Raw genomic sequence first — 13242 nt, 5'->3', positions numbered from 1 at the left:
TTAAACTTCAAAAATATAATTAATCGATCATATGATCCTGAGCAAATGTTCAAGTCTTATACAATATGGATGATATGTTACGTGATGCCCCACTTTTAGGATTAGAAATCCTTCTTTTTATATCATACTTCTCCAAGTCAAGATGAACAACTGGAGGATTTTCCACTGCCGAAACAACTTTTTTGAGGTTTTTGAGATGCGTCTTACATTTATATTATAAAGTTATGGCTTTATCTAAAATTTGTCCTTTAGATATTATTAAAAATTTGGATACTTTCATGGCTGCAACACTTAAAGAGTCCCTACCCTTTATTGTGTGGCTGCTACCAACAAAGGTTACACCAAACATGAACACTAGAGACTGCAAACATTTTAGGTCCAGCACATGCTTCAACCACGTCAGGTTCCTTTCTTCTCTTTGGTCAGTTTGATTAAAGCATAGATTATAAGACATTGTTTCTTGCACCTTGTACATTTTAACTATTTGTGATGACAAATCCAATAAGGCAACTTGTTCTAATTTCTGTAATCAAGCACCTAAGGGGCTTATTGAGCAAAGAGAAGAGTCATTCACATAATCCCTTATCCAAACTCATATAATTAGTTAGTTATTGAATATAATCAATTGTTTCAATAGCTTCTAATGTCTCACTAGACAAGCTCGATAACCATAAACCACCACACTGATCCGGGTTTAAGAAAAGTATGAAAGAGTTTTGGGAAGTTCTACTATTTTTCAGAAACCATGAAAAAATTTGTAAATTATTCCTTTCTTCTTTATTTCGACTTGTTATGGGTAGTTTATCGGGGATGCGAACTTAAAACGTAGTGTTGTGGCCCTCAGCGATCAGGCCGCAAAGCCAAGAGTTGATCCCGGACAAAATGTTTTCATCTTTATCTCCAATATTCACCAGTGTTTTTCTCTTAAATTTTTGGGTATCTTTAATTTCAATGCTGGTGTAAGAACTATTGAAAAACAAAGATTTACAAGTTAACGTATTATTTTTTCATTTACAGGAGAGAAGAGGGAAAACCCAGTACTAGGACCTGAACATTTTTCTCTCAAACTTCTAGTTGGAATGGAAACGAGTTCTTGCTTTTCTTTACGTGGAAAATTTTAGTATTTATGTTTATAGCTCCCGTGGGAGCAGATTGTTTATTTACTCCAAAGTTTGGGGATGTACCTCTTCAACTCATCGATTAATATTTATAAAAACAAGTTCCATGTCTCGCTTTCTTTGCACTTAAAAAATAATGACTCAAAATTGAATAGAGACCATCCAATTTTTTTAAGGTGAGATCTAAGTCTTAAAAAAAACTTAAAATTTAGATTTGTATCTATTGAAAATAATCATCTAGTGATTTTTAGGCGATTCCTAAAAGTTTAAATTGAAAGAATCCTCCCAAGTAGTAATATGATTGAGGGAGTAGGTAGTATTGCTCCCAAGGGAGCATAATATATGTGCCCTTAACCTTTTAAACATTTGTAAAATGTTTTGAAAGGGCTGTGGCCCTAACAAAATAAGTAAAGCGTCACCTCAAACCTCATCGAAAATTACATTTCTAGCATTAGAAAACCTTCAAATCGATCATCTCTGTCTTGATCATCATGGTTGTGAAAATAAATTAGGATTTCAAACCCTAAAAATAATGTATATTATAACACATTATCTAGACAGTTCATTTCACTATAAAAATAAGTGTTCAAGGATATGTAAGATCTGTAGTTTTTTTTTAGCTTCAAATTTCAATAGGTGGTGTTCAAATTTCAATAGGTGGTGTTGGAAATTGATTTTAGAGAAATTTCAGATGTCCAAAACGCTTTGAAATGAGGATTCATGATGAGGCTTTACTTTGTTTTCAATTCTAACAGAAGCCAAAAAAATATATATGTTGCATAGGCATTGTGTTTTTTGCCCGCATTGGCATTTGGCTTTGGAGCTGGTATACTATGCTCCTCCGGGAGTATACTATACACCTAATCCCTCAAGCATATGACCGATTTGGGAGGAAGTTTTTCAATCTAAAATATTTTGAGCACCAAAGAATGACTAGATTATTTTTGAAATGTAAAATTTAAATTTTAAGGGATTTAATCGTTAGATCTCACCATAAAAAATTGGACTATCTCCATTCATTTATGAGACATTATTTTTTTCAAGTGCACACAGAGTGAGACTTGAAAATTTAAGATTACTCTATGGTTTGAAGAGAATACATCCCTAAAATTTGGGTTCGTACAATTACTCCTAGATTGGGCTTTTCTTGAGGTAGTAATTGGAAAGTATGCTCCGACAGGAGCATGAAACCTTTTGGCTTCGGTTTGTTTCCTATTGCATCGTCGGTTAGGAATTAATTAACCCTTTATTAACTCTTGCTTCAAGGGAAAATAAATCTACCATAAACGCAATGCATATGGTATTTATATTTATAATTGTGGTACAATCATTCACCAAACAAAATGCACCAAAAATAAGTATTTTAAAGGGGGTGCTTGAAACCCAGTATTGTATGCGCTTTGCTTGAACATTTTGTTTAATTGAAGGCAAGATATGGAAAAAGTTATGAGTTTTCTTTGATTTTGTGGAACCTCAGAAGAGAGTTTTATGGAGGGCTTTTATTGTACTTTCAAGTTACTAATTGTGCATAAAACTAACAAAGCTTTGCCACCATTCATCTATGTTTGCTATTTGATCAACCCCTTTTTAAATTGAAATATCTCATTTTTGTCTCATCTTTTTGTTTGATCCTTCACTCTCTTAATTACATTTTTTGCTTTGGAAATCTAAGACCTGTGACTTTTGGCTGTGTTTCACTAAAACTCCCTATTTGTTTCAATTTTCTCAACCCAATTTCTACCTGTTGATTCCCTACTCAAAGCTTAGTCTAAATTGAATCATTATCAAGGGCAAAACATTACAAAAACTATGGCTTCAGGACTTATTTGACATAGCACTTCATTGGGCTTCGTTTGTATCCTCGGTTTGATCTTGTCATAACTTCACTACCTTGAATTCAAGATTCCTGACCAATGGTGGAAAACGAAAATTTTAGATCATCGCAAGGTGAAAAACTAACTTTTTGTCTCATTTCTTATCAAAAGAGCAAGTTAGTTATAGTTTTCAGGAGCTTTGGGTCTTCTTGTATCATCACTTTTCCGTATTGTTTCGGATATATTTTCATGCTTTCATGCTTATTTTTCTTCAGAGACTTGCGGGGACTTGAGTTGAGGTCATTTTGTCTCGAGTTTCAATTATAAATCCATGGAGTTACGGATATTTGATTGACCAACGGTCATCCTGCAGGAGTATCTGTTTTAAGCTACATGTGGGCTTCAATCCACTCTTCATTCTTGTAGTTATAATAACAATTACAGGATTGAGTGAGGAGCTTATCTGCAAATTTTTACCATGTAGTTTTGGAGAAATCGATCCAAAGGCAGGAAGAAAAGAGAGATCATTCAAAACTTGGGCTTTCCGAGTCCCCAAAGCCAAACACTAATATCCACCTTCCATGAATGAAGATGGACATTAGGATCACTTTTCAAAACTAGGGGACTTTAAGGAAGCCCCAAAGTTTTCAGTTTAATTTTATGAACAACAAGCTTTATGCTACAAAGCTTTATGCTACTAATTGGCCCAATGAAACAAAAAAAGGATGAGAAAACAAAAACTCATTGGTCCAAAATTAGCCAAGTAACTACATTTATGACACTAATCATTATACCTATATTTCATTTCCATTGTTCCTTCAATTAAATATTGAAATAGAAGTAAAAAAGAAGTAAAACCAGAAAGAAACTGCCTCTTGCATTTCCTTTCTCATAATTGATATATTATATTCCATCAACCACTATTTCTTTTGTAGTTCAGTGAGGATGGAGCTCTCTTTCTGAGGTAGAAATGGAACTCAAGACATCATGTTGTGGTAATCCAACATCCTGATCATCTAGATTTAAGCCCTTTCCTAATTAATACATGAGAATTGCTTTTTGCACCTATGTTTTTACTATTATAACTAGTGCTATCAAAGTTCGATTGGCTACCAAACCAGTAAGGAGTTTGGCCCACTGTCTGAACACCAGCTGAATAAGTTGCAGTAATTCTTTTTTAAAATAAAAGAAGATAGTTTAAAATATAAAATATATTTTAAAACATAGAATGTATTACAAAAATTCACCTAACTTTGTTTAATCAATCTACCTAGTCAAAAGTATTTAATTCGACTGGCCAAAACGAGTCAAACATTTGTTTTAATTGATTTTTCTTCAAACTTGACTTTTACTTTGCATTGGGAAAAATAAAGAACGGGTTGGAGGTCTATCTGAGTCCCATCTAGCATTGATAACTATGATTCCCATCCAAAATTAAAGATAGGAACAATGATAACTATGATTCCGCCCATGCTCCTCATGTTCTTGTTTTGTATTAGTAGAAACATGAGTCAAATGGTCATCACCCAGGACCATTATTCCAATATCAGTTAACTTAATACCAAATCTATGGTCAATGGACATACATGTTCATGGTTTTTTGCCTATGTTGAAATACCAGGGATGCAACACCTATTTTTGACATTTTAGAAATCTAAACACATCCTTGCAGCATTTCATCTTTAAAATCTTTTGACATTTTAGAAATCTAAACACATCTTTGCAGCATTTCATCTTTAAAATCTCAGTATTAAAATGCATGTCACCTAAAATCCCACCACCCCCTCCCTTTCTTTAAATGGTGTATGGGCATGTTGTATCTTAAAGGCCATTTTTGAAATTTTCATTTTCAACACTTGTATTTATGTGTTATTCTTCACAAGTCCCAGTGTCTATGTAAAATATTGTCAATTATTACATAAAAATACATGAACATGATGTAAACGGGAAAAAATTTGAAATTACCTAGACTTTTTTGGGCGCTTTCGACATCATTGAGTCACCATAGCATTTCAAAGCACCATGTTGTCGTTGGTAAACGGAAGATGGAGTGAGAAATAAAAATTTTCATTTCAGGAATGTAGGTAGAATTTTGAGTAACTTATAATGGCAAATCTTGTGTTTTTTATTGGGTAAAAAATGAAGTAACTATTGGGTTTATGTGGCCTTTAAAGGCTTTATGAGTGTGAAATGAAAAACTTTTATTATAGTGGAACATAAATTCAGTGGGAGTGTGGTCCCTCTAGGACCATACTAAGCAAATGATGTTTGCTGATACCGGACTGTGTTTGACAATGTAGGCCAGTCGGTTGGAAAACCCAATGTACCTGGGCATAAAGAATAAACCAAAAAGGGTTTTAGGTTAACCATTGATGAGGTCGGAGCTTATGCCTGGATGAGTGAGCCAAGGGACTGTGTAACCTTTGTGTGTGATGGTAGGCCTACAGAGACGGGGGCCAAAACCACATCCATGTTCCATCAAATGGCATGCATATCGATAGATCGTTCGGGAAAGCCAGTTATCCACCTTTTTGGGTGAAGCGCATACATGTGCGAGAGATACCCCTACGCACCATAGAGCTGTGGTCGCATCAGGTCGTGGTGACCTTGACTCATCTATAGGTGAGAACCTGTAATCCACAGACTGGGATTGTGACCCTTGACACATCGAGCAGACTTTGGTGACCTGTTAATGAACCCCTGTTTGGACTGTGGGTCATGGAAAACACTGGGTCGGTTCGATAAAGCACGTATGGTCTGCAGTCCACAATTGAAGGTGGAGTACCCCATAATTACATATTGAATTCTTAAAACCATATGGATCTTTTTTCTATCATATTAATTTAATTGTGTTCATTGTATTATTGAAATGACTTTAATTTTATTATTTGAATTTTGAATCTCTCAATATTTTATTTATGATTTTTGGACTTATAAAAATACAGTTATTGATTTTACAAATTTATAAAAATTCAAATATATATTAAATTATTTTTATTTAATGTTAAAAAAATATTTATAAAATTTCATGGGGACCCATAGTGCACATAGACCCACTATGCGACATGTGGGTGGGGGCCCAAATGTGCCACATAGTGGTGGCACACCCCACCCCTTTGGATTCTTTCTTGATTGCTTTGTGCTCAAGTCATTTTAAGTTTTGGTAACTTTGATTTGTAGCATGTTGTCAAATCTTAGAAGGGAAATATTGGCCATATCTTATTTTGTATTATGGAAAGCATGTTTTAAGGGATATGGTCAATTTGAGTATATAGTAAACATTGACCTTATCTTGTTTAAATATGGTAGTATATATTAACTTGATAATATTTGACATATCCTTGTGTGAGATGGATCATGCAATTTTATGGAATGCATGCTATTTATTTTATTTAAATATATTGATAGAAAAATGGTTTAAAGAAATAGGGATAATGGTTCATGCACCTTCCATAATGTTGATGACCCATCTATGGAATGGATGACTTAGATCTCTCACCCCACAAATCACCTTTATCAACGGTCCAGATTTAATCTCATGAAAGATGCAAACTATAGGAAAACCCTAAAAAACCCTAAACCTAACTTTACACCATAAAAGGGGATATTATTTCCTCTCTCTACACAATCTCTCTCTTCCATAGTCTCTCTCTCTCTTAGAGGAGCACGCTCCACTCTCTCTCTTGATTTTTTCTCTCCAATTCTCTCTCTAAAAGTTCCATAGGGGGCACGCCTCAACCCTAATTGAAGTACTCTCTCTTTTCTAGACTTAAAAGATACTAAGGGTTTGGAAATCAGAGGAAAGCCTAAAAAATTACTTTGGGGTTAAGTCTTGTAGAGATTTAAGGGTAGTTATCTAGTTTGGCCGAAATCAGCTTTCTCAGTTTGAGATTGAAGTTAGACCGATGATTTTACACCATTGGATGTGGTGATTCGGTGTGGGGTGTAAAAAGCCCGGTTGAAGTAATCTCCGACATCTTGTCTTTTATTTATTTGCTCTTTTATTTTTATCTCAAGCATAGTATTAAGTTGTATAAATGACATCAAGTGGTTGAGTTTTATTTTATTGTTGTGTTACTTAATTTGGAAATATATATTGTTCGTAATAAGACCATCTGTAAGTGATCTTTTTGCCAAAACAAAATGGGTGATTGTTATTATCGATTAAAAAAAAAAATGTATTTCCCCGACAAAAGATCACATAGGTCTTTCTTTCATTGGTATCAGAGCTAGTTTTACTTAATGCCATTATGAGTCTTTTTTTATTTCTGCTTGAAAATAGAAATATATGGCTGCTCGTACCTTCATCGCAGAGATCCTGAAAATCGAAAGGTTTGATGAGACCAACTTTGCGTCATGGAAAAAAAAAAAATCAAATTTGTGCTCTATGAGGAAAACTTGCATGAGGTACTCTTTGAGGACCGACCTCATCGTCCAATTGACGACTGATCTCAAGTCATTGAAGAGGAGTACGCCAATTGGAAGAGAAGGAATTTGAGATGCAAACACATTCTTTTATTTGTCATGACTGACTCATATGCTTCTGAGTATGAGTCAAATGCTACTGTAAGTGAGATTTATGATAAACTTGAGAGAGAGTATGTTGAACCCTCTCTTATGAAGCAAACCATGACTATGAGAGGTATAATGAGTTAAAGATGGCAGAAGGTACCAAGTTTGCAGATCATGTGCACGTGTTTTGTGTACTAGTCAAAGAGCTAGAAGATACAGGCATAAAACCCAATGAATCTATGCAAGTGATTCATCTTATGAATTCATTTCCTAATTCATGAGAGACCTTCATATTTTCCGTCTCAGCTAGAAAGAAAGCACTAAAACTGGAGGAGCTCATCACTATAATCAAAGTAGAAGAGAAGAGGAAAAACTCAAGGTAACTACTGACAATAACTCCAAGGGAAGCCGTGCATATGGTAAAATCTCCATTTTATTTTAAATTTAAGAAAAGAAATGGAAGAAATAATTTTGAAAGGAAAAGAGAATTCAAAATGAGAGATTTTGGAAATAAGAGAACAAGGAGAGAGACTCGAACTTGCTTTATTTGCAAGAAGGTGGGCCACATAGCTAACAGTTGTCGGTTCAACAAATCTAGAGGGACCAACAAAGAATTGACATGTGTGGTTTTGAATCTATGCTGGTTGATGCCAAGGGAACTTCTTGGTGTCTTAACTCGGGGGCTACGACCCATGTCACAAACACCAAGGATGGTTTCCGTTCTTTCACTCCCATGGGGCTAGGACAACAGCATATTTACATGGGAGGAAATTAGTAAACTGATGTACTTGGAGTTGGAGATTTCGAGCTGAAACTGAAAAGTGGATGCACTTTGATCCTAAAACAAGCACTTTATGCTCCTGATATGAGGAAATGCTTGGTTTCGAGTATTAAGATGTCCATGGCTGGATTCATAACCACTTTTCATTGAGGAGAAAGTGGTGGTCAAGAAGGGGAAAGATGTGATCATGACTGGATGACTTGTAGATGGACTATTTATTACTGAAATGAAAGATAATGTTGCTTATGTCTCGTCCCCTAATGAATTAGATGCTACCCTATGACATATGAGGTTAGAACACATTAATATCAAACGAATGGAAATATTGAAAAAGAACGAGATTCTTCAAAATTATAAGGAAGATTTATCGAAAGTGTGCGAGTCTTATGTATAAGGAAAAATACCACCAAGGCAAAAAGAGCTACTAGCGTATTGAAAATCATTCATGGTGACATATGTAGACTTATGAATGCAACCATCAAACGTGGAAAAATATATTTTATCTCTTTTATTGATGATCACTTGCGATTTGGTCATGTGTACCTTATTCAAACAAAATCAGAAGCCCTAGAAAAATTCAAAAAATATAAAGTCGAGGTAGAGAATCAAACCAACCTGAAAATCAAAGTTCTTAAAACCGATAGAGAGGAAAAATATTCATCTGACATTTTCAAAGAACTCTACATTAAAAATAAAATTATCCATCAATATACCATTCTTTATACTTTCGAACAAAATGGTGTCACTGAGAGATGGAATAAGACCTTTGTTAAAATGGTAAGGAGTATAATGGGGCATGCAATTCTCTCTTTAGACTTTTGGGGAGAAGCCGTGTTGGCGGCATGCTACATCCTTAATCAGGCTCCCATAAAAGCTGCCTCACTTACTCCTTACAAAATTTTCACAGGTCGTACTCCCTCCCTTGAACAACTGAGAGTTTGGGGTTGCTCAGCCCATGTCGTTATCCCACATCAAAATAGAACCAAATTGCAACCCAAACTGTCAAAATCATTTTCATTGGTTACCCAGTTCATGGTAAGGGGTATCGATTCTACAACCTTGAAACCGGAGCACTTAATGAAACTCGCGATGCTCACTTCTTCGAGGAAGAGTTCCTTGAAGCAAGGGTAAGTAGAAAACAAGCCGACTTTTATGATAAGGCAAAAAATAATGATGTAATTCGAGACCCTGAATCTGAAACTTCTAAACCAACCCGACCTGAACTTGAACTCCTTAAAGAAAGTGAACATTTACTTGAACCAAGACGAAGTAACTGAGTCAGTAGACCCCCTCTATATCTAGAACAATTTGTCTACTTAAGGGAATACTTTGATAAGGTCGAGGACTATTCAGATTCAGAATCAAGAATTTACCATGAAGCCTTGACCAGTCCTGAAAAGGAATACTGAGTAGAAGCTATGAAAGATGAGTATGCTTCCATTAACCAAAACCATGTATGAAAATTAGTACATCTACCTCAAAAGCGTAAAGCTATTGGTTGTAAGTGGATTTTCAAGAAAAAGTTAAACTCTGAAGGGCAAATAGAAAAATACAAAGCTAGATTAGTTGCAAAGGGTTTCACCCAAAAAGAAGGGATAGATTATGAGGAAACATTTTCCCCTGTTGCCAAATTTCTATCTATTCGAATCCTTATAGCTATAACAGCCCATTTTGACTTTGAGGTTCATCAAATGGATGTCATAACAGTCTTTCTAAATGGGGATTTAGAAGAAGAAATTTACATAACCCAACTTGAGGGATTTGAGGAGAAAGGGAAAGAGAACCTAGTATGCAAACTTAATATATCCCTTTATGGCCTGAAATATGCATCGCGACAATGGTACATAAAATTCTAAACCCTTGCTCTTGCAGCGTTCTCTACAAATAATAAGGATTATTCAATATATCAAAAGGTCAGTGAGAGTGATGTGGTCTTTATATCGTTATATATGGATGATATGTTAATTTTTAGTAGCTCAATTTCCCTAGTAGTAGAGACGAAAAATTTTCTTGCACAACACTTCAATATGAAAGATCTTGGAGGAGCTTCATATGTGTTGGGCATCACGATAATAAGAAACAGGAGAGAGAAGACTATCCAACTTTCTCGGGCAACTTACTGTAACAGGATACTGGAAGACTTTGATATGAATATGTGAAAGCCCATGTCTACCCTAATAGATAAAAAGACAAAGCTTAGTAATAAAATGTGTCCTACCGAAGACATGTATATAAGAGCCATGGAAAGAGTGTCATACAGGAGTGCAGTTGGGTCCCTTATGTATTTCATGACGAGAACAAGGCCTCACTTATCTTTCGTCATACATATGGTGAGTCGTTTCCAAAGTAATCAAAGAGAAGAGCATTGAAAAGCAGTTAAAAGAATTCTCAGATATTTAAAAGGGACCATGAACTATGCGCTCACATACAAATGGGGAACTGAAATAACAATAGAGGAATATTCAGATGCAAGCTATCTCGCTGATCCAGATGATGCGAAGTCTACATCTAGGTACGTGTTTATGCTTGAAGGAGGTGCGGTTTCTTGGAAGTTAAAGAAACAAGATATTGTGGCTTTGTCCACCATGGAATCCGAGTATGTAGCATGTTGTTTAGCAGCCAAGGAGGCCGTGTCGATTAAGAAGTTTCTGAATCAACTTAATTTTCATCCTGTACGTTGTGAGGCAGTACAAATTTTCTGCGACAACAAGACGGCTATTTGTGTCTCTAAGGAGCATCGATTTCACAAGAATTTCAAGCATATCAAGCCATACTTCTATCACCTGAGAAATGAGGTGAGATTAAAAAAGATCGAGATCAGCTACATATCTACTTATTTGATGATTGCAGACCCTTTGACTAAGGGAGTTGTCCCTAATGTTTTTGTAAGACATGTGAGAGAGATGGGGATGAGAGAAAGTGAAGAAGACAGAATGTAAGGCCTTCAAAGGCCAAGTAGGAGATGTTGGGTTTATGTGGCCTTTAAAGGCCTTATGAGTATATAATGAAAGCATTTATTATAGTGGATCATAAACTCAGTGGGATTGTGGTCCCTCGAGGACCATATTAAGCAAATGATGTTAGCTGATACCGGACTATGCTTGACGATCTAGGCCAGTCAATTGGAAAACCCAAGATACTTGGGTATAAAGAATAAATCGAGAAGGATTTTGGGTTAGCCCTTGATGAGGTCGAAGAACATGCCCGGATGAGTGAGTCGAGGGGCTGTGTGACCGTTGTGTGATGGTAGGCCTAAAAAGACGGGGGCCAAAACCTCATCCATGTTCACGGCATGCATATGATAGATCGTTTGGAAAAGCCAGTTATCCACCTTTTTTGGTGAAGCGTATGCATGTGCGAGAGATATCCCTATGCACCATAGAGCTGTGGTAGCATTAGGTCGTGGTGATCGTGACTCGTCTCTAGGGGAGGACCTGTAATCCACAGACTGGGATTGCGACCCCTTGACTCATCTGGCAGACTTTGGTGACCCGTTAATGAGCCCCTACTTGGACTTTGGGTCATGGAAAACACTAGATCGGTTCGATAAAATAAGTATGGTCTGTAGTCCATAGTGGAAGGTGGAGTACCCCATAATTATATATTGAATTCTTAAAACCATATGGATCTTTTTTTCATCATATTAATTTAATTGTGTTCATTTTATTATTGAAATCATTTTAGTTTTATTATTTGAAATTATGAATCTCTCAATATTTTATTTATGATTTTTAGACTTATAAAAATAAAGGTATTGATTTTACAAATTTCTAAAAATTCAAATATATATTAAATTATTTAATTTAATTTTAAAAAATATTTATAAAATTTCATGGGGGCTCATAGTGTACGTTGGCCCACCAATGTGGCATGTGGGTGGGGGCCCACATGTGCCACATAATGGTGGCACGCCCCACCCCTTTGGATTCTTTCTTGATTGCTTTGTGTTTAAGTCATTTAAGTTTTGGTAACTTTGATTTGCAGCATGTGGTCAAATCTTGGAAGGGAAATATTGGCCATATCTTATTTTGTATTATGGAAAGCATGTTTTAAGGGATATGATCAATTTGAGTATATAGTAGACATTGACCTTATCTTGTTTAAATATGGTAGTATATATTAACTTGATAATATTTGACATATCCTCATGGAATATGTGAGATGGATCATGCAACTTTATGGAATGCATGATATTTATTTTATTTAAATATATTGATGAGAAAATGGTTTAAGAAATGGGAGATAATTGTTCATGCACTTTTCATAATGTTGATGGTACATCTATGGAATGGATGGCTCAGATCTCTCACTCCACAAGTCACATTGATCAACGGTCCAGATTCAATCTCATGAAAGAGGCAAACTATGGGAAAACCTGAAGAAACCCTAAACCTAACTTTGTACCATAAAAGGGGATATTATTTCCTCTCTCTACACAATCTCTCTCTTCCATAGTCTCTCTCTCTTAGAGGGGCACGCCCCACTCTCTCTCTCTCTTGATTTTCTCTCTCCAACTTTCTCTCTCTAAAAGTTCCATAGGAGGCACGCCCCAACCCTAGGTGAAGTACTCTCTCTCTCTTAGACCTAAAAGATACTAAGGGTTGGGAAATCAGAGGGAAGCCTAAAAAATTACTTTGGGGTTAAGCCTTGTAGAGATTTAAGGGTAGTTACCTAGTTTGGCCGAAATCAACTTTCTCGGTTTGAGATTGAAGTTAGACCGCTGATCCCGCGCCATTGGATGTGATGACTCGGTGTGGGGTATAAAAAGCCCGGTTGAGGTAATCTCCGGCATCTGCTCTTTTATTTACTTGTTCTTTTATTTTTATATTCTCAAGCATAGTATTAAGTTGTATAAATGGCATCAAGTGGTTGAGTTTTATTTTATTGTTGTGTTACTTAATTTTGAAATATATATTGTTTGTAATAAGACCATCTATAAGTGATCTTGTTGCCAAAACAAAAAGGGTGATTGTTATTATTGATAAAAAAAAAAAAAAAATTGTATTTCTCGGGCAAA

Source organism: Amborella trichopoda, chromosome 8 (genome assembly GCF_054954075.1).
Source record: "Amborella trichopoda isolate Santa Cruz 75 chromosome 8, AtrichopodaSantaCruz75HAP2 v2.0, whole genome shotgun sequence".
Classification (NCBI taxonomy): Eukaryota; Viridiplantae; Streptophyta; class Magnoliopsida; order Amborellales; family Amborellaceae; genus Amborella; species Amborella trichopoda.
The sequence above is the reverse complement of the archived record's forward strand: the minus strand, read 5'-3'. Positions refer to the sequence as shown.